This window comes from Bos taurus, chromosome 8, assembly GCF_002263795.3.
Source record: "Bos taurus isolate L1 Dominette 01449 registration number 42190680 breed Hereford chromosome 8, ARS-UCD2.0, whole genome shotgun sequence".
NCBI classification, from domain to species: domain Eukaryota; kingdom Metazoa; phylum Chordata; class Mammalia; order Artiodactyla; family Bovidae; genus Bos; species Bos taurus.
In genome coordinates, this window is record NC_037335.1 from 108,005,584 (window position 1) to 108,028,189 (window position 22,606).

Below are 22,606 nucleotides of genomic sequence, written 5' to 3' on the forward strand. Positions count from 1 at the left end.
ACATATAGCCCCTCTTTCTTGAGCCTCCCTCCCACCCCACCCCTCTCCCACCCTTCTGGGTCATCACAGAGCTCCCAGCTGAGCTCCTGCTAGGGTAGGACAGTTTGAGACAGTAGCATGGGAGTATAATACACTCCCATGTGTAAAATAGATAGCTACTGGGAAGCTAAAAACGTGAAATTCTTGCTTCTTGGTCTGATATAGCTTGCAATTCCTCCCAAAGAGTAGAACCTAAGACAAGAGCTTTTGTGGATGTAATTTATTTTGGATCATTTGATACTATGGAAATGAGTGTAGGGCCTGGAAAATTTACACAAAGGAAAGGAGAGGGAAGGGTGTGGACCACAGGATTTGAGAGTTAGGGAACTGAGAAATGGAGAAAGAGGGAAAGCAGCCAATCCAAAGCTGGCTTGGACTGGTTTATATTGAGCAGGTAGGTTACTGTCAGGGGAAACTGGAGTTCAACCCTTCTGGTGATGTTCTGAGGAGCTGTCCAGAATATGCCTCTGAAATATCTTGAGGCTTGACAAAGGGAGTGTGTATCCACAAGCTCCTGCCTCCCTGGTCTAGGGTTACCCCAGGAAGTGCTAACACTGTCAGTTTGTGCAGACACACCAGAGTGGCTGATCGGGCTTCTTCATGAGATTCTTGTAACTGAGGTAGAAAAGCCTTGGGAGAAAAAACAGTAGCTGCACAGTACAGCCGAGATCAAGTACTGTTAGCCTACACCTGAGTACCGCTGGTTGCTATAGCAAAGGCCAGAGAAAAATGATGGAGTAAGAGAATATGAGAGAGAAAACTGCATATGTGTCTGGCACATGAGCCAGTGCCTCCTCAATATCGCCCAGGTGTCAGTGTCAAGACATTTTAATTTGTCGAATCAGTTTTACCAGGTAAGTCCCAAATTTAGACATCCAACATTTCCACAAATGCACAAGCTTGTTATTGAAGAGGGTTCCATTGACCATTCCCTCCCCAGTTCTCACTGAAATTGATGGTTATTATCAAAGAATGTCTGCGACGTGCGAGGCAGTGTGTGAGGTACTCTACATCTACTACCTCTTGTAATCCTCAGATCAGTCTGGTCCTAACAGGTTGAAACAGATACCCCTACCTTTGACAAATGAGAAAACTGGAGCTCAAGGGAGGAAAATGGTTTGCCTCAATTTGTATAACTGATAAGTGATTAAACTGGGACTTTATTCCAAATATATCTCTAAAGCACATCTCCATATCTCTGTATTTCTGACACTACAGAGCTGTCCCCAGGAGCTGGAACTCTCTCTGTGGTCACTCAGGTTTAGGATTGGGTGTGTGTCTCAGTTGTAGGTTCACAGTCCTGCTTGGTCTTGAATGTCAGTTTTCCTGGCTTGAGCCTTGACACCCTGCTGTTAGGGGGCGCACACTGACTGAAACCGCCCACCCTGGCCAGGCACCGTAGTAACTATTTGCATGAGTTGTTTTACGACAGGAGGTCCTGTAAGGAACACAGAACTAACAAGCCACCACCAAGCGGAAGAGTTCAGGAAAGGTCAAAAGGTGGCACCGCATGTCCAGCCGCCTCCCAGAATCCTTCTCTCTGGTGTCCATCTTGGCTGAACAAGGCAGGCACCACCAGGAAGGACTCTGAGTCAGAATGAGTGGCCAAAGACAACCCAGAAACTAATCCCATCACCATAAAACCCGAGACTGTGAGCCCCTTGGAGAGCAGTTCTCCTGGGTTCCCTTACCCTCCTGCTCTCCACCCGGGTTTTCCTTCCCAATAAAGCCTCTTGTCAGCACATGTGTCTCCTTGGAAATTCATTTCCAAGTGTTAGACCAGAGCCCACTTTCGGGCCCTGGGACTGGTCCCCCTTCCTGCAACACTGCCTATTTACTTGCCGAGAATCTAGCTGCTTGACCTCATCTACCAGTTAAGACAGAGTTGATGGCAATACCAGCTTGGCTCAAGCCTCCCCAATTTTGATTTCTACTTTGGTTCATTGGAGGGCAACCAAGAGTGGAATCAGAAACCCAGACTAACCCTTCTATATTCCCTGGTCTTTCTGTTGTCTTTTTTCTTCTGTCATGTCATTTTCCTCTTTCCATCATCTTGTATTCATTGGCAGAATAAGATAAGGCACCCCAGAGAACAACAATAGTTAAACTGAGAGATATAATCAACATGATTTAGAATTCATCAGAGAATCAGCAAATCTGATATTTGAAGGGAAAATAGAAGTCTCATGGTCTTTCTCTGTACCCATTCCCTCTGTCAGTGTATCTCTCCCTTCTAAAATTTCTTAACGGTGGGTCTCCCGGTGCCCTGGAAAATTATAGTTTACCTGCCTGAGTTACTCCCCAAGAGGGTCACTTTGTGCAATGCAATTCTCTGTGCCCTGCACCAAGAGTATGAGTTAGATCCTAGCTGGCCTTCCTTGAGAAAGAGGCAGTGAGAGAAAGGAAAATATTGTGGGGATTGGGGATCTTTTCCAATGTGGCAATATAAAAACCTAGACAGGAAGAGCAAGCATCTTCGACCCACCTTATAGCATGAGAAACAAAACAAAAACAAAAAAGTGCAGATCTGATGAGAGGGAGGAAGGAAACACTTAAATTAGGATCAATAGTTACAGTCGGAGAAAAATTTCAATCAACCCCGCATCTCAATCCCAATTATATCCCTGCCTACATCCCCACATCATGACCACCTACATCCCTGCCCTTTTACTTATTAAAGCTGCTCAAGTCATTTTCTGTATTCATTCCCCCCTTGATGGTGTCTTTTCAACTGGAATTATCCTAACAGCTATATCTGGGCTGTGTTTTTGGTGACATGATATTTTTTGCCTCCTGAAATTCTCTCATTTCCCTGTAGATCTAAATGTTATAAAGTGTTTCCTTCTGTTGAGCTAAAAGCAGTTTTCCCCAAACTTCTACTCATTGGTGTTATTTCTACCCTTTGGGACCAAATAAAGCCAGTAAAATATCTCTTTTTAATACTTTTTGCTCAGAAGGGAAGGACGCCGTCTCTGGTCTTCTCTCTACTGCATGCAGCTTTATTTCCTGAACTAAATGTCCCCAGTTGCATTTAGTATTCATATGCCACAGTTTGGAATTCCAGGGCTATTCTGGTCACCTCCTACCGGTTACACCCCAAATTGTTCATCTCTCTCTCTCATCTCCAGATTCATGTGGCTCAGTATAGAATGATATGGATATGTTACCTCTTGTCTCTGGGTTCTTCCTTCCATTATTAAAGTTTCCATGAACCCAGACAAGTGTGTGTGTGTGTTTGTGCATGAGTGTGTGTATGTAGGTGCGTGTGCTTCAAAATGACAGAAAACAAGGGCCCTTTGAATTTGGACAAAGATGTAAATGAAAGACTCTCTTCCATGTGACTCCAAAGTCAAGCTGATACCGTGCTGCACACTGCTATTATGTTTGACATCAGACATGGCCCAGCAGGGGAGAGAAATATGCTTCAACAGTTAGATGATTATGTTAATGCAGACTGGGATTTATTATTATGTTTGTCTTACTCGGGAGTGAATCTGATGTGATTGCTGTTGCTGCTTCCCTGTTAGGTAAGGAAGGCTGAAATGCATTCTCTCCAAGATCCTCCGGGAACAGGCAGCTGGGATTGACAGAGAGAGTCACTGGGTGTCACTGTTGAGTCATTGGAATGCAGCTATCTGCCAGTATGTAGAAGTCTGACTCCTTAAAGATGCTGGGAGCTGGAGGTTTGGGGAGGCTGCCTGTCCCCTTCTATTCAGCATCTCTTCATTAGGGTCAAGATAGATCTCCCCTTTCTCTGCTCCCCCTTGAGAAGTATCAGGTCAGATGAGCCCATGTCACTGTGGGCCTTAGCTGCCTCAGCTACTGCTTAATGAGCTGCTCTGTCCTTGATCTGCCTGGTGATGCTGCAATAGGGGTCTGCTTTTATGCTTCAGTGCAGTCTGTAATGACCCCCACCAGCAGCCAGCCGAGGTCTTCCCCTCACGTTTGGAACTTGCAGAGTCTTACATCTCTCGTCACAGCAGACAAACCCTTCCATTGCACAATTAGAGTTTGTTCCAGACTCAGAGACAGTGATTCCCATCTCAGCAAAGAGTCAGTGGCACATTTCAGTTTTTATGGGGATGCTGCTTCTAACAGAAATAAAGACAGGTGGAGTTGTAGTCTCTGTATGCTGAAGGGTGAGAAGAAAAATCGACCAAAAGAGAGAAAAGTCCTGAATGAGGAGGCTCAGAGACCCAGCAGCCTTCTTCCCGAGAACTGAGCCTGTTATTGCCCTGCCTGATCCACACACAGGGCGTGAATTTGTATTGCCTCAGTGACTGATTGTCCTTAGGAAGATGGTAACTCAAGGCCTTTGGCAGGTGCCCCCAATCTTTTAGGAGTATTTTTAAGTGCTGATGCCAAAGTCCCATATCCCTAAAACTTTTTCTGGGTGTCTGAGGACAGCCCTCGACATCTGTATAATTTCCATATGTTATTAAAGCATATCCAGAAAACACTCTTCCAGGATTAATCTATGCATTCTTAAGATTGTGAAAAATTAAAAATAAAAATGTTTGCTTACCCTCGAATTAAATTCTGAGCTATGTTCGAAGAGATCCTTCCAAAATGCATGTGTGGCCATTCTGTTCTCCCCGCTTAAGTTCTCCAGTGGCTGCTCAACATGTTTAAGTTGAGACCGGACTCATCATCCTATTATTTAGGTCCAGCCTCACAGGCACCTGCTTTTCCCAGATCAGCCCATCTTCCATCCAGGCACTAACTGCGCTGCCATCCTTTATGGCGGTGGTTCCCTACTTGGCTGCACAATGAGATCACCTTGGGAATTTAGAAAAATTGATCTGCATCCTACCCCTAGGAATTCTGTTTTAATTGGTGCAGGAAGGAACCCAGGCATCTGTGGTTCTCAAAGTTCCCCACATGATTCTAAAGGGACATAAAATTTGAGAATCACTGTCAAGTGATATTCGTCTTCCTAGAACGCGCATCTTTTCTTAGCCTCCCCTGACCTATAACCCCATAGCTGTTAATCCTTCTTGACTCAACCAATGCATCCTCCCCATGATGAAGTCATCTCTGAACATTCTCCCTGGCCAAATTAAAGATTTTTCTCTGAGATTCCATAGAAACTTATGCATACTATGAGATACTGCATTGGAAATATCTGTATGGGTTTTTTGTCTATTTGTTTGTTTCTCTCTAGACTATAGGCTCACCTAGGGAAGCAAATGAAACATGTTTGTCATTATGTGTCCAGCTCACAGCACAGAGCCTCACACTTCACTGGTGTTCAGGAAGTATTTGTAGGACAGAACTGTTGATGATGGGGAGTGTTGTTTCATGAATGAATAATCAAGGATAATGGTAATGTCCAACATGGATCAAGAATTTACTATGAGTATGGCTGTATGCAAAGTGTTTGTATAGGCATTACCTCATTTGACACTCCCAACAGCCCCACTGGGAAGAGTGATCTACATTTTACAGATGAAAGTACTCAGGTGTAGAGGTGTTAAGTAGATACCACAGCAACGATTTGAAGCCTGCTCTGCCTGGCTCCACTTTTAGTTACACTTCTGATTGCCTCCAAAAATAGAATGGGAAGCTGTTTAACCAGATTTTCTCCTGGTAGCTTTTATTGGGCTCTTTTTGCCAAGTACTATATATTAGCTCTTTAAATGCTTCATCCTATTTAACCTATGCAACAATTATATAAGTCAGTATTATCATGTTTGTGCTAAGTCACTTCAGTCATGACCAGCTCTTTGCAACCCAATGGATTGTAGCCCTTCACACTGCCCTGTCCAAGGGATTCTCTAACCATGAATCTGGAGTGGGTGGCCATGCTCATTAATACCATTCAATTGATAAGTAATCAAGTCTAAGAGAGAGACAAAGTTCAAGCAAAGCCTGATGGAATTGTGGCAAGTGCTGGGTGAATAATTCAGCACCCAGAAATATTTATTGCTCATTCTGTTACAGTAGCCTCATAATTAATGAGGAAGGAAGGAGAAGGGAGAGAGAGAATAAATGAATGAATTCGGGGCCACCACTTTGATGAGAACAAAATCCCTCAAACACAGCTTTCTTTATCTCTGTTCCCCAAACCCTGACCATTTTTCCTCAAAGGGTCATTAGGACAAAAACATAAAACGACTTTTCTTTCGAAAAGAATGATCAGTTGTTCTGAGCCTACCAAGGATATCTGAAGTAGAACCAAATTTTTATACTGATGCCCTTGTAATTCCTTCCTCTAGAAAATTAACCCATATGTAAAAGCCCAGGGGTTTTGCTCCATCTTTTTTCCTTTTTCTCCCCTTTTTTAAAAGACAGACATGGTAGGCCAGCAGAAGTGCTTGAGGAAGGTGACATTGCACAGCTGTGGCCAGAACCCAAGTCTCCTTACTTCCAGTCCAGTGTTTTCTCCCACTGGCCGACTCAGGGATGAAAGGCAGCATTGTTAAACATGATATATATTTTAACAATTACTTGGAGTTTTCTTTAGTTGTAAAGTACTCTAAGTGCCAAACACAAGGTATTTTTATTGCCTCTTGCTACCACATAACAAGGCCATTTGCTCTGTGGGATCCTGGCAGTAGGGATAAGTAGGAGCAGAGGTAGGTGCAGATTCCTTTCCCTTCTTAATGTGAACAGATGGGACATGGATACTGTCTGCAAAGAACTGTGAGCTGCTGTCTCCCTGCTGAGGGAAGACAGGCTCCTTTGAGAAGGAGTGGAGGAGACATCCGAAGTTCCATAGATGAGCCCTGAATGAGGACAGGTCAGGCTTTTCAAGGACCTAATCAAACTTGTGAGAAGAATGTCAGGTTGAGAAGCAAATCACTTCTCGTGTTCCCAGGGGCTACAACGTTAGGAGAGCTGATCAAACCCTTCTGTGCTTAGGTGGTCCCACATGCGAGATGGGAGTTACATGTGCTGATCTGCAAACACATTAAGCAATTGCATGCACTTGCTCAACGGCAATTCTTTCAGTCTATTCCCTGGCTTTGACCGCCAACAATTTTCTTATCCCGGAGCCAGAACAGCGTTGCTGCTTTATAACTCTTTCACTGATTTCCCAGTAGGAGGTCATTTTTCTTCCTCTCTTCACTGTAGTGTTTTCTGTATGCATTTGTTAGAGCTCTTATTTGCGTATGCTTTTATTTTGATGAGCTGGCGGTAATCTATCTCCTCCACTGGATCATCTAGTCCTCCTGGATAAAATCTCGGTCTTGACCACACCTATTTTTTTTCCACAGCAGAATCTCACAATTTATCCTGCATAGAGAAAGTGCCTATTCAACATTGACTGAATTAATTGTGAGTGTAGATGCGTAGATCATGGCCCACCTGTGTTCTACCAGATGTCAAATTTTACAGCTTGGGCATTTTAAATGTGGGCATCTGTTTGTGGGTTATTTGAGGGAATAGCTGGAGAATTGTTTGGAAATGAACCATACTATTACAGAGTACATGGAACCAGAAGTCCTAGACATAAGCATCAGCACAGGGTTTTACAGCCTTATGCAATCAATTCACTTTTCTGTGTCTCAACTTTCTCACCTGTAAGCTGGGGATCGTAGGACTTCTGCCTATTTTATAATATTATTGCAAAGACTGGATGAGAATACATTTAAACACATGTTATAAATGGCATAGTATTATAGATGGGTCAAGATTATTATTTTTACTAATATTGTAATGATTGAAAACATATCATAACCATCTAAATTTTCCTGGGCTCTAAATCACCATAATTCTTAACTCCATGGATTTGTTTTAGAAACAATGGTAAATGAGAGATAATTAGATTAAAAGAAAATGATCATTATTGCTTATATGTGAAATTTAACAGATATAACAAATTAGTGAATATAACAAAAAAGAAGCAGACACACAGATATAGAGAGCAGACTAGTGGTTACCAGTGGAGAGAGAAATAGGGGAGGAGCAATATAGGGTTAGAGATTCAAGAGGTATAAACTACTATGTATAAAGTAAGCTATGTTTGTCCTAATCTCCCAATGTCCATTCTCTTCATCTGCATCGCTCTTCTGGCCTTGGAAACCTAATCTCCCAATGTCCATTCTCTTCATCTGCATCGCTCTTCTTGCCTTGGAAATAGGTTCCCCTGTGCCATTTTTCTAGAGTCCTCATAAATGCATTCATATACGATATTTGTTTTTCTCCTTCTGACTTACTTCACTCTGTATGACAGGCCCTAGGTCCATTCACATCTCTACAAATGACCCTATTTCATTCCTTTCAGTGGCTGAGTAATGTTCCACTGTACATATGTACCATGTCTTTATCCATTCATCTGTCATCTGACATTTAGGATTGACGTACATAAACTGCCATGTGTAAAATCAGTAGCTAGTGGGAACCTGCTACAAAGCACAGGAAGCTTAGCTCAGTGCTCTGTAACTCAATGGGTGGGATGGAGAGGAGAGTGGAGAGGTGGGAGGGAGGTCCAAGAGGGAGAGCTTCTTGGACATAGAGCTGATTCACTTCTCTGTACAGCAGAAACTAAGGCAACATTGTAAAGCAATTATATTCCAATTTAAAAAAAATCACCAAAAAGGAAAGAAAATAACATAAAATAAGGCATAAGGATATATCATACAACACAGGAATATAGCTAGTATTCATAATAACTATAAATGCAGTATAACCTTTAAAATTTGTGAATCACCATATTGTTCACCTGTAACTTATATTGTTTATCAACTATACTTCAATTTTTAAGAAAAGAGAATAAAAAAAAGAGAGAAAAGGAAAAGGCAATAATGATGGCCTCCTGGGAAATCCCAATGGAACAAAGTCTCAAGTCTGAAACCCCTAGAGACAGAAACAACATACGTTGGCAATTTCAGGTGACCTGTTGACCGCTGAGGAATAATGGCTGGGGAGATAAGAACGGAACTGGAGGTAGCAGAACATTTCTCTTAAGCTTCTATCAACCCTTGCCTCCTCACAGTGATCTGGAGTCTTTTGATGTCCCTGCCGATGGCCCTATCTTCAAGGAAGGCTTTGTCATTTCAGTTACTTTCAATCGTGCTCTGAGAACTTGGGTTTGGTTACAAAGAAAAACCAGAGAATTGGCTGTGTAATGAAGTTTGAACCCTGCTTCCTTTTGAATATGACCTTGAGGAATTTATTTCTGTTCTGTGAACCTGTTTTCTCATCTGTAATCTGCAGGTACAAATAAAAACATTAACTGGCAGAATAACCATTGACGTGTTCTAGCTCTGCGTCTTGTTCATAGCCGAGGACACTAAAGCCTAGGGAGCTTACACACCTTCTTTTGCCTTTTGGGGCCTTTCCTTCAGTGGCTCAAATGGTAAAGAATGTGCCTGCAACGCGGAGGCCTCGGTTCGATCCCTGGGTTGGGAAGATCCCCTGGAGAAGGAAATGGCAACCCAGTCCAGTATTCTTGCCTGGCAAATCCCATAGGCAGAGGAGCCTGGCCGGCTACAGTCCTTGGGGTTTCAAAGAGTTGGACATGACTGAAGGACTAAGCACACATTCCATATAAAATATTTTAAGTATATTTTAAGTGCACTGAAATAAAGATATAGTCGAGGCCATGAATCATCTGGAAGAGGTGGACATCTGGACCTTGCACCATACGAGGCAGAAAAGAATTAGATGTCTGTTGCGTGTGGGTGGGCATCAGAGACAAGACTGGAGCAGTGAGAAATATATTGGGATAAGTTAACGAAGAATGAAAATGGTCTTGTGTAGAGCAGAGGATACTTCTGTGGCTAATTCATGCTCTGTGTTTGCTAAAACTTTCCTTGTCTCCACGTCTGGACCAGAGGCAATCATCTCCGAATCATCTGGACCAGGATTTGGACAGAGGTTTATTGGAATCCAAAGCCTGTAATTTTCAACTACAAAGTATTACAAAATATCAGTTGTCATTGCTATATATTGAGAGCTCCTGGGTTTTGAAAAGAGAAAATTTCATTGGCCTGTGACTCCAGAAGCCTCAACATAAATGAGACATCACTGATCATTTTTGACACCCCAAGTGAATCAAGGAATAGATATCCTTCCCTTGAATTCATGAGGACATGGAGACAAGGAAAGTTTCAGCAAACACAGAGTGTGAAGTAGCCACAGCAGTATCCTCTGCTCTACACAAGACCGTTTTCATTCTTTGTTAACTTATCCCAATATATTTCTCACTGCTCCAGTCTTTGTCTCTGATGCCCAGCCACACCCAACAGACATCTACTTGTTTTCTGCCTCTCATGGTGCAAGGGAAGCAGGTGAAACAGAACCGGCTTGGAGACAGGACTGTGTTATATGTTGTGTGGGGCCTAGGTACTTTTGCCATTGTGTGAAAAATGCTCCATAAAAAAAAATATTTTTTAGTGTATTTTATGACTACATTGATATAAAGGTGGATAAAATTCAGGCTAAATTCATCATTATAAATTCATTATTATTTTTTTCGATTTTAAGGTAAACCAAAATTAAAACATTTTTACAGTTCCCTAGAAGGGTCTTGAGCTTCCCTGGTGGCTCAGACGGTAAGAGTATGCCTACAATGCAGGAGACCTGGCTTCAATCCCTGGGTTGGGAAGATCTCCTGGAGAAGGAATTGGCAACCCACTCCAGTATTCTTGCCTGGAAAATCCCATGGATGGAGGAACCTGGTAGGCTACAGTCCATGGGGTTGCAAAGAGTCGGACGTGACTGAGCGACTTCACTTCACTTCAATTCAGAAGGGTTTTAGGCTATAGACACTGCACCTACTGTACCTAATGGAAACTCGACCATGAGTGAAGAGTTTGGAAAACAAAATATCAAGGAATATGAGTCCATTTCCAGACACTTTAAATGTTTGACCTTGAATAGATGTCAAGAACTCTCTGTTTCCCAATTTCTATCTTTAAACTAGAGGAGAATATCTCTTGACTTTGCTGGATCAAGGACTAGCAAGTAATATATATCAGACTTTAGAACAGTCTAGGTTCTCACTAATTTCAGGGTCCTGAGAGTCCAGGTTCTTTTAACGGGCCAGCCTAGACTGTATAAAGAAAATGGGTCTTTTGGGGTCAGACTAAAACAAACAAGAACCAAAAATTATGTTTTAAAATCATTATCACCATTTTGAGGTTGAAATTGAAAAAAGGGAGATGAATTCATTCCTGCTTCCCTGCTAAGGCACACAACTAGGAACTTTACTCTTTAGTCATACGAATTCATTTGGGTAAAATCATTCAACCGGTCACTAGTTCCTCTAATTATACTAGACTTTTCCACATGGATATAGGGAGAGACATTTGACAAATGTGTCTTGCTCGAGTCCAGACACATCTTATCTACTTTCTCTGGTCTAGTAAACTTAATATAGGAGAAAATGAGGTTAGTTTAGCACATTAGCAGCTCCAAAATTTCTGTATGGAAAGTAGCAATCAATTTGGAGGGACCATGTGAAAGAGACTCCTTCTAAAGCTGTTTACAGAACATGTACACTTTATTTCTTCATGAAAATAATTACTAGAGGAAATTAATGAAGATTCTGAGAAGGCTAAGAGACTAAGGCCCTTTTAGGACACCTCCAAGACACCGCCTATCCCCAGTGAAATTATACTCAACTCTAGGGACCACTGCTTTTCCTTGAGTCATCTCCAAGCCCAGCCCCAGATAACTAAAGATAACAAGATGGACAAGACATGCCAGCTCTCTCAGCAACCTCTCAACCTTTCCATTAACTTATTGTTCTAGAATTGTGCTTTGGGTGGGTGCCCACTCAGTCTATATTTCACCAAAGGCATTTAATTTATGTGTTTTGAAAATAAGGACATATGTTCACACTGATCCTCCATCTCCTCTTTGTATCTTCTAGTTCATTTTCGTTAATTCAGCAAAGAATATGGTGAATAGACAGTTCATGGTTGATAGAGGTTTACATATATATAGTATCCTCCTTGAAAAAAAATTTGATAGTGCTATGGGCAAGAGAAAAAATGTGAGTTTGGATTTACAAAATCTAGACCAAATTCAGATCCAGTAGTAACTGGGTCATTTTGAGAAAGCAAATTCCTCCCAGAGTTTGGTCATCTGCAAGATAGCTTAGTAATAATTGTCTTAGCTACCACAGAGGGTTTTTGTGAAACTTCAATGAGATTTTGCTTGTGGATGTACTTTAAAGCCAGCCAAGTGGTATATTTTATACAAAGTAGGGAGGTGTAATTATTGCTATCATCACTATATAACTTCTATCTCCATGGCACCAATTACCTGGCAACTAACCTGATTTTCATTCTCTCTGTCCCACAACCTCACAACATGAACAACCCACAGGCATTATTTGTACCTCCTGGAGAAGCATCTCTGTGATTTCATTGAAGGATCTTTATTTGCATTTGACTGCTACTACCCTGGACAGAAGTTGACTGCTATTTATCCTTAAGATACCATTTTTCTTTCTTTCTAATTCTTTTAAACTGCATTATTTGAATGGATCTTTTAAATCAAATAGTTATTTTATTTTACACATTTGTCCCTGTAGAACAGCTGCCAGTACTAACTGCAATAATGGAATTCTAACATCAGAAAGAATGGCATTTCTGGGATGGATATCTACTTGTGAGGAGGAGGTGGGAGGAGAAGAAGAGATGGAAACATTTCAGATGAGTACAGTTCCATTGTCTGTATTTTCCTTTTCACTGATGTATCAGAAAAGAAGGCAGGCTAAGGTCCTATAAAATTAAAGGGACCCAAATATGAAGGAGAAGTACCAAATTGAGCTTTTGTTGGAAATGGTTGAGGAGGAGGGGAAATCACCTTTCAGAGCTTCAAATGCTTTCATAAAGTTCCCTTAAAACATTTTCACTGACTTCTTTACTTCTCTCCTTTTTAAAATGTAAATCACATCTTAAAGTTTTTTTTTTTAATATGATTTTGAAAAAGCATTCACAAGTTTATTCAACGAGAACGCGAGAGAAAAACAAATGAAAACACATTCTTAGATTGACAAGATTTGTTAGTCATAAATGAAATCATGCAAATGAAAACACTATATAAACTATAGATGTAAAAGTTTATCAGTCAAGTATTGATTTGTTGAAGCTCTTATATGTGTGATAAATGAAAAAGCAAATATAAAGTAGTATTTGACATGCAGTAAATGGCAAGTAAATAAATATTAAATTCACTTCCCTTTTGTTGACAAGATAGCTTCACTTGGGTCTCATCTATGGGGCAAGCTTATATTAGAGGCGGAAAAATGTCTATTTGTTGCTGCCAGACTTTTTTTTTATTGAATATATTTTGCATTAAGGTCACAATGATTGATTGTGTCCTAGAAGCTGGCAGTTTTTCAGAATGGACTTGTAAACTTGTTCATCTCATTTTGTTTGGGAATAGGTATCAAAGGTCTTTAAAATTCTTATTTTCCCTTTGACCCAATAATTTTACTTCTGAGAATATATCCTGAGATAATACTAAACTCAGAGGAAGTTTTATATACTAAGATGTTTACCACAACCTGATTCACAAGGAAAACTCATGAACAAATTTCATACATAACAATAGATGAATGATTAACTCAAGAAATAGAACAGAAGCGATTGCTGACTCACGCAGCTGTGCATCACCAACCTTTGGCACAATGCTAATGGACATTCAAAACATACTGGTGGAATTGAATACTTTTTACAATGGAACCAATTGTGAAGTTATGCTGAGTGAAATACGCCAGTCACAGAAGGACAAATACTGCATGACTCTGCTCAAGTGAGGTATTTGTGATAGTCAGATTCATAAAAGCATAGAGTGGAATGATGGTTTCTAGAGGCTGGGACAGACGGGAGTGGAAAGACGTTATCCAATAGATATAAACTTTCAGTCAGGTGAGATGAGCAAGTTCTAGAGATCTGCTGTGCAGCATAGCACTTATAATGAACAACACTGTTTGTGCACTGGAAATTTTGTTTAAACTGTAGATGTCAAGTTAGGTGTTCAAAAAAGGAGGGCATTTGGAAGCTTTGGAGATGATGGATATGTTGGTTATCTCCATCATGATAATGGTTTCACTGATGTATGCATATGTTGATACCATCAACTTGTATACACTAAATGTATACAGTTTTTGCACATCCATTATAACTAAAGTAAAGCTATTTTAAAAATGAAAATAAAGGTGTTTCTGAGCAGAGTCAAAATGGTGAAGTGGGAGGACTCAGAACTCACCTCCCCCAAAAAACACACCAAAAATATATCTATGTGCGGAATAATTCTCACTAAAAACTAACTGGAAACTTGCAGAAAGACCTGTACAAATAAAGCAAAAGATCCACATGGAATCAGGTAGGAAAGTGACAGAATCATGTCAAGACCTGCGCAATCTGTATGAAATGCCCATGGCATATGTTTTTACTGAACTAGAACAAATAATCCTAAAATTTGTATGAAACCATGAAAGGCCTTGAACTGCCAAAGCAATCTTGAGAAGAAAAGAGCAAAGCTGGAGGTATGCTACTTGATTTCAGACTATACTACAAAGCTATAATACTCAAAATAGCATGGTAGTGGCACGAAACCAGACATGCAACAGAACAGAGAGCCTAGAAGTAAATCCACGCATGCATGTTCAATCAATCTAGGACAAAGGAGACAAGAATATACAATGGAGAAAAGACAATCCCTTCAATAAATGATGTTAGGAAAACTGGGCAGCTACTTGTAAAACAATTAAATTAGAATACTTCCTCATGATATATAAAAATAAATTCAAAATGGATTGAAGACCTAAATGTAAAACCTGAAACCATAAAACTCCTAGAAGAGATCATAGGCAGAATATTCTCTTACATAAATAGCAGCAATTTTTTTTTCTTTTTTGAAATTCTCTCCTAAGGCAAAAGAAATTAAAGCAAAAATAAGCAAATGGGACCTAATTAAACTTAAAAGCTTAGGTACAGCAAAGGAAACTATTGACAAAACAGAAAGGCAACCTACTGAATGGGAGAAAACATTTGCAAATGATAAAGCTAATTAAAGGTTAATACCCAAAATATGTAAACAACTCATAGAACCCAATATAAAAAAAAAATCCCTTAGAACCCAATTTTAAAAATGAGCAGAAGAGCTGAATAGACTTTTTTTTCAAATAAAATATATACATCACCAACAGATACATTTAAAAATGCTCAAAAGTGTTAATTATCAGAGAAATGCAAATCAAAGCCAAAATGAGATATCATCTCATACCTGTCAAAATGCCTATCATCAAAAAGCCTACAAATAACAAATGTTGGCAAGAATATGGAAAGGAAACGAACCCTTGTATACTGTTGGTGGGATTGTAAATTGGTGGAGCTACTACGGAGACACAGCACGAAGTATACTCAAAAACCAAAAACAGAACTACAATACCACCCAGCAATGTCACTCCTGGTGGATAGACAGTTCATGGTTCAATATATATCTGAAGAAAAAGAAAATACTAATTCAAAAAAAAAATTAATGAACATCAATGTTCATTCAGCATTATTTACAATAGCTAAGAAATGGAAGCAACCTCAATACCCTTGAAAAGATGAACAGATAAAAAAGATATGAATGGGTAATAGTCATACAAAAGAATGAAATGCTATCATTTGCAACAGCGTGGATGGATCTAGAGAGTATTATGCTTAGGGAAACAAGCCAGACAAGAAAGACAAATGCTCTTTGTTATCACTTACATATGAAATCTAAAAACTAATAAAAACAATCCAACCCATATAACAAAACAGAAACAAATTCACAGATATAGAGAATAAACTGGTGCTTACCAATGGAGAGAGTAAAGGAGGGAGGGGCAAATCAGGGGTAGAAGACTGAGATACAATTGCTATGTATAAAATAAATAAGTAACAAAAATATATTAAATAGCACAGAGCACTATAGCCATTCTTTTGTGATAACTTTAAGTGGAGTGCAACCTATTAACGTCAGTATGTGGATGGCATTACCCTTATGCCAGAAATTAAAGAGGAACTAAAGAGCCTCTTGATGAAAGTGAAAGAGGAGAGTGAAAGAGCTGGCTTAAAACTCAGCATTCAAAAAACTAAGATCATGGCATCCAGTCCCATCACTTCCATGGCAAATAGATGGGGAAACAATGGAAACAGTGATAGATTTTATTTTCTTGGGCTCCAAAGCACTGCAGATGATGACTGCACCATGAAATTAAAAGACAAACCTAGATAGCATATTAAAAAGCTGAGACATTATGGTTTTTCCAGTAGTCATGTATGGATGTGAGAGTTGGACTATAAAGAAGCTGAGTGCTGAAGAATTGATGCTTTGAACTGTGTAATTGGATAAGACTCTTGAGAGTCCCTTGGACTGCAAGGAGATCAAACCAGTCAATCCTAAAGGAAATCAGTCCTGAATATTCATTGGAAGGACTGATGTTGAAGCTGAAACTCCAATACTTTGGCCACCTGATGGGAATAACTGACTCATTTGGAAAGCCCCTGATGTTGGGAAAGATTGAAGGCATGACGAGAAGGGGATGACAGAGGATATATCACCGAGTCAATGGACATGAGTTTGAGCAAACTCTCGGAGATGCTGAAGGACAGTGAATCCTGGTGTGCTGCAGTCCATGGGGTTGCAAAGAGTTTGACACAACTGAGCAACTGAAAAACAACAAATCTATTAACATATTGAATCACTGTGTTATACACCTGGAACTAATATGATATTGTAAATCAACTATACTTCAATAAAAAAAAAGAAACCACCCACTGTCACCAAATACAGCCTCTTTCAATTTCTGTTAATGTACACCAGCTTGGCAGTGGTTGACTTTCATAAAAATGATATACATGATAATTTACACTTTGGAAGAAAGATATTACTAGGAGTTTTTCACAACTAGAAAAAAGTGAATCTTATTGATAATTTATATTAAAATGGAATTCATTTATCATTTAATTTAAATATAGAAAAAGTATAATATAGAAATAAATGTACTAGGCCACATTATATTCTATTCTATGATTGTAATAAATATAATTTTAAAATTTAATGTATTAATATTATTACATTATAATTTTATTAGATATAACACTGAAAATAAACAACCCCAAATGTTTATAATTTATCTGCCTATTGTTCTGTGTCTTCTCAGTGTCTTAAAGCAATGGACAGTTATTAGATCTATGATGAACAAAAATATAATGCAGGTTATATGAAAATGACTTCTGTTCTTCTTAATGTCTGCAGAGGAGATGCTGGCAACGTCTCCTTGCCAGGTGGGCTGTGGTAGTGAGGTAGGAAGTCTGTTGGTGATCTCTTCCTTGTCTCTCCCATCTTAGCCTTCTCACAGGAATTTTAAGTTCTTAAAGGGCAAGAGGGCAAAATCTACACTATACCTCTGTACAATGATGGTTTTTCATGGTAGCTGGTTTATAATAGGTTCCCAATAAACATTTGCTGCATTAATTAATTGGTAGATGCTTCTGAAGATGCATTGACAAAGGTGGTCAATTCTTGATTGAATAATGATGATAACAATGTCATAGTTGGAATGTAAACTGGTACAACCAATGTGGAAATCACTATAGAAGTTCATCAAAAAATTAAAGACAGAAACTACCATGTGATCTGGCAATTCCCTTCGTGGGTATATATATATATTGGAAGAAAATGAAAACACTAATTTGAAAAGACACATGTACCCCAATAGTAGTGTAATTTACAGCAGGCAAGATTGAACACAAGTGTTCAAGAGACAAATGGATAAAGTGATGTGGTATACATGTATAATACACATATATATATATATATATATATATAATGAATATTACTCAGCCATAAGTAGGAGTGAAATATTGCCATTTGCAGCCACATGGGTGGGTGGGCTTGGAGGGTATTATACTTCGTGAAATAAGTTAGACAAAGACAAACACAGTGTGTTTTCACTTATATATGGAATCTTAAAAGTAAAAGAAGTTAATTAATATAACAAAACAAAACAGAAACTCTCACAAACGCACAGAACAAAGTAGTGCTTATCAGTGGGATGAGATGGGGGGAAGGAGCAAGACAAGATAAGGGATTAAGAAGTACAAACTGCTAGGAGGGAATGGCAACCCACTCCAGTATTCTCGCCTGGATATTTCAATGGACAGAGGAGTCTGGCGGGCTACAGTCCATGGGGTCTCAAAAGAGTCAGACATGACAGAGATTAACATTTCATTTGTACTTCATATGTAGTATAATCTGTAAAAATATCAAATCACTATGTTTTATATCTGAAACAGATATATTGTAAATCAACCACATTTCAGTTAAAGAGACAAATAAAAAATAAAACACATGAAAAGAAACAACATAAGAAAAATGTATGCTCACCTCGTTATTTAAAATTTTTAATCAAAATCTAAATTTTGTATTTAATGTACCTTTGCTCACTCTCTGTCATATTATAAAAATAATGTCACTGTTACTCATATAAACATGTATAACCAGTTAGCTAAATTTTCTCTTTCAAATTTTACTTACTGAAGTAATAATAGGCAACTATGTGCTATATATGATATTTCTCTTGGGTCATAGGGACCTATATGCAAGCATTTGAACACATTTGAGATTTTTGTTTGCTCATTTAAAAAAATGCATTGAAGTCATATTAGACTCACAGATATCACAACTATAGGACAGGGAGGTTCAGTGCTCTTCCCACCTGCTTTCTCAATATAGTGACCTTACATAGCAGTGATGGTGAAGTCGCTGTCATATCCGACTCTTTGCGACCCCATGGACAATAGCCAACCAATCTCCTCCGTCCATGGGATTTTCCAGTCAAGAATACTGTAGTGGGTTGCCATTTCCTTCCCCACGGGATCTTCCCGACCCAGGGATCAAACCCGGGTCTCCCACATTGTAGGCAGACTCTTTACCATCTGAGCCACCAGGGAAGGCCTTACATAACTAGAGTAAACTATCAAAAGCTGGAAACCTCCATTGACTTTGTGCAATTTTTATCACCTTTGCATACATGCATGTGTGTGTTTGTATTTCTGTTAATGTGTGTACAGTTCTATGCGATTTTACCACCTTCATAGATTCTTGTAATCACTACCATAATCAAGACAAACAAAATTCCCTCAGCTACCCTTTGATAGTTAAACCTACTCCCTTTTCCCTTCCTGATCCCACCTCTAAGTCCTGCCAACCACACATCCGTTACCATCTTTAAAATTTTGTCACTGTGGGAATGTTGCATAAATGGAAACATATATGTTAATTAATTTTTAGCAAGTAGCACCATATTATTCACATTAACCTGTATCTCTGTTTTCCACTGCTTAAAAATAAATCCTAGACACTCCTATAGGTCAGCACACATGTTAGTAATTCTTTGCCCTCTAATTTTTTAAATTATTTTATTTATTGATTTTTGGCTGTGCTGGGTCTTTGTTGGTGCGTGGGTTTTTGTCTAGCTGTGGTAGGCAGGCTTCTCATTGCGGGGGCTTCCCTGATAGCTCAGTTGGTAAGGAACCCACCTACAATGCAGAAGACCTGGGTTGGATTCCTGGGTCAGGAAGATCTCCTGGAGAAGGGATTGGCTACCCACTGCAGAGTTCTTGGTCTTCCCTCATGGCACAGCTAGTAAAGAATCTGCTTGCAATGTGGGAGACCTGGGTTCGATCCCTGGGTTGGGAAGATCCCCTAAAGAAGGGAATGGTTACCCACTCCAGTATTCTGGTCTGGAGAATTCCGTGGACTGTAACAAGTCCATTGGGTTGCAAACAGTCAGACATGACTGAGAGACTTTCACTTTCACTCTTGTTGAGGGCGCTGGGCTCTAGGGCACATGGACTTCAGTAGTTGTAGTTTCCCAGCCTCTAGGGCACAGACTTAGTAGTTCTGGCAAATGGATTTAGTTGCATGTGGGATCTTCCCAGATCAGGGATAGAACCTGTGTTTCCTGCATTGGCAGGCAGAATCTTTACCACTAAACCACCAGGGAAGCCCCTGCCCTCTAATTTTTAATATATATAGAATGATAAATAGGGCTTCCCTGGTAGCTCAGCTAGTAAAGAATTCCCCTGCAATACAGAAGACCCAGGTTCGATTCCTGGGTCAGGAAGTTCCCCTGGAAAAGGGATAGGCTACCCACTCCAGTATTCTTGGGCTTCCCTGATGCTTCAGATGGTAAAGAATCTGTCTGCAAGGTGGGAGACCTGTGCTCAATTACTGGGTTGGGAAGATCTCCTGGAGGAGGGCATGGCAACCCACTCCAGTATACTTGCTTTGAAAATCCTCATGGACAGAGGAGGCTGGTGGGCTACAGTCCACGGGGTCCCAAAGAGATGGACACAACTGAGCAACTAAGCACATAATTATAAATAAATACAATACAAAATTTAACACTATCAGAATCATATCAAACAGTTTTTTAAGTATGGTTTCTATGTGCTCCTCCTCTTTTCTTTTTCTTCAGATCAACTCTTCCTAAGTGCATCCCTCAACTAAGTAACCATAGCAACGTTTTGATGTATATTATTATGTATTCTTTGCCATAGTCATCATATAAATATATATATATGTACACGTATATATATCAGAAAAAAGATATGATTACACACACACACCAAATGTAAAAAAGCAGAACTACAAAATAATGTAAATAATATAATTTTATTTATTAAAAATAAAAGCTACTGCTCTTATTGATTATAAAATAGAATCATAATATATACTTTTTAGCATCCTGGTTTTTTCCAACAATATTGCTCAAAATATCCTCCAAGTCAAATGTTACAATTTACAATGTTACTTCAATTGCTAGATACTATTCTAAAGTTTGAGCATATATTACAGTGTGGAATGATGTACACCTTCTCTAATAATGAACGAAATTTTTGTTTCTAATTTTTGACACTACCAACAATATTGAAATAAGCACAGTGTATGTATTATATACGTGTGCATGTGTATTATATATGTATATATGTCATATATATATGTCTATGTGTGTGGAAAAGGCAATGGCAACCCACTCTAGTACTCTTGCCTGGAGAATCCCATGGACAGAGGAGCCTGGTGGCTGCAGTCCATGGGGTCGCTAAGAGTCGGACACGATTGAGCGACTTCACTTTCACTTTTCACTTTCATGCATTGGAGAAGGAAATGGCAACCCACTCCAGTGTTCTTGCCTGGAGAATCCCAGGGACGGGGGAGCCTGGTGGGCTGCCGTCTATGGGGTCGCACAGAGTCGGACACGACTGAAGCGACTTAGCAGCAGCATGTGTGTGTGTACATGTATAAAGTGATAGAGAATTCTATTGCAAGTAACAGTTTACCACAAACTTGGAGGCTTAAAAAATGCTTTTTTCCTCTTGCCGTTATTGAGATTGTAAGTCCTACAATGGATTGACAGTTCTTGCTGAAGGCTGTAGGAGAGAAACCACTCTCCTGTCTTTTTCACGGTTTACCTCCATTCCTTGGCTCATAGCCTCTTCCTCATATCACTCCAATCTCTTTCTCCCACCACCAGTCTTCTAATTACATCTCCCTTCTGTAAGGACCATTGTGAATACACGGGACTCACACAGATAATCCAGGATCGTCTCCGAATCTCAAAAGCCTCAATTTAATCACATCTGCAAAGCTCCTTATACTATGTCAGGTATACTTATACTATTGTATACTTATACTGGTTCCTTATACCATGTAAGGCAACATAGCCACACGTCACAGATTAGGATATGGACGTCCTGGGGCATGGGAATTATTCTGCCTGACACAGAGGCAGATGTTCATATTTAATTTCCAAAGGACAAATTCACTGGAATCTCAGTGAAAATGTTCAGTTGAATGGTGTGGAAAGTTGTCTTATTCAATCTCTTCCTTGCCATACATTGGGTGTAAGTGCATTTTTCCACCTCACTGACTTTAGAGTTAATATGATATGACTTTAAGGGGGTAAATTCTGGATACTTTCTTGATTTTTTTTCCCTTATATTATAAGAATAGATCCTCAAAAGCAGTTGCTTCTTGAGTCTAATTCCCCAAAAGAGAAAACTCCAATAAAATCCAGCTATGGAGCCACAGGTGATCCACCAGACAAACTCTAGTAGGGGAAGCCTCATACTCTTTAGTGTCCAACTCTTTGTGACCCCATGGACTGTAGCCTGCCAGACTCCTCTGTTCTGGAATTTTCCAGACACAAATACTGAAGTGGGCTGCCATTTCCTTACTCCAGGGGACCTTCTTGACCCAGGGATCAAACTTGTGTCTCTTGTGTCTCCTGCATTGGCAAGTGGATTCTTTACTACTGTGCCACCTGGGAAGCTCCTGTAAAAATCATATACATGTAAATTACATATATATATACATAATTGGGCTTCCCTGGTGGCTCAAATGTTAGAGAATCTGTCTGTAATGCAAGAGACCCAGGTTTGATCCTTGGGTTGAGAAGATCTCCTGGAAAAGGGAATGGCTACCCACTGCAGTATTCTTGCCTAGAGAATTCGATGGACAGAGGAGCCTGGTGGGCTACAGTCCATGGGGTCTCAGAATCAGACAGGACTGAGTAACTGAGAATGCATACATAATTAGAACATGTATATTACAGTTTTAT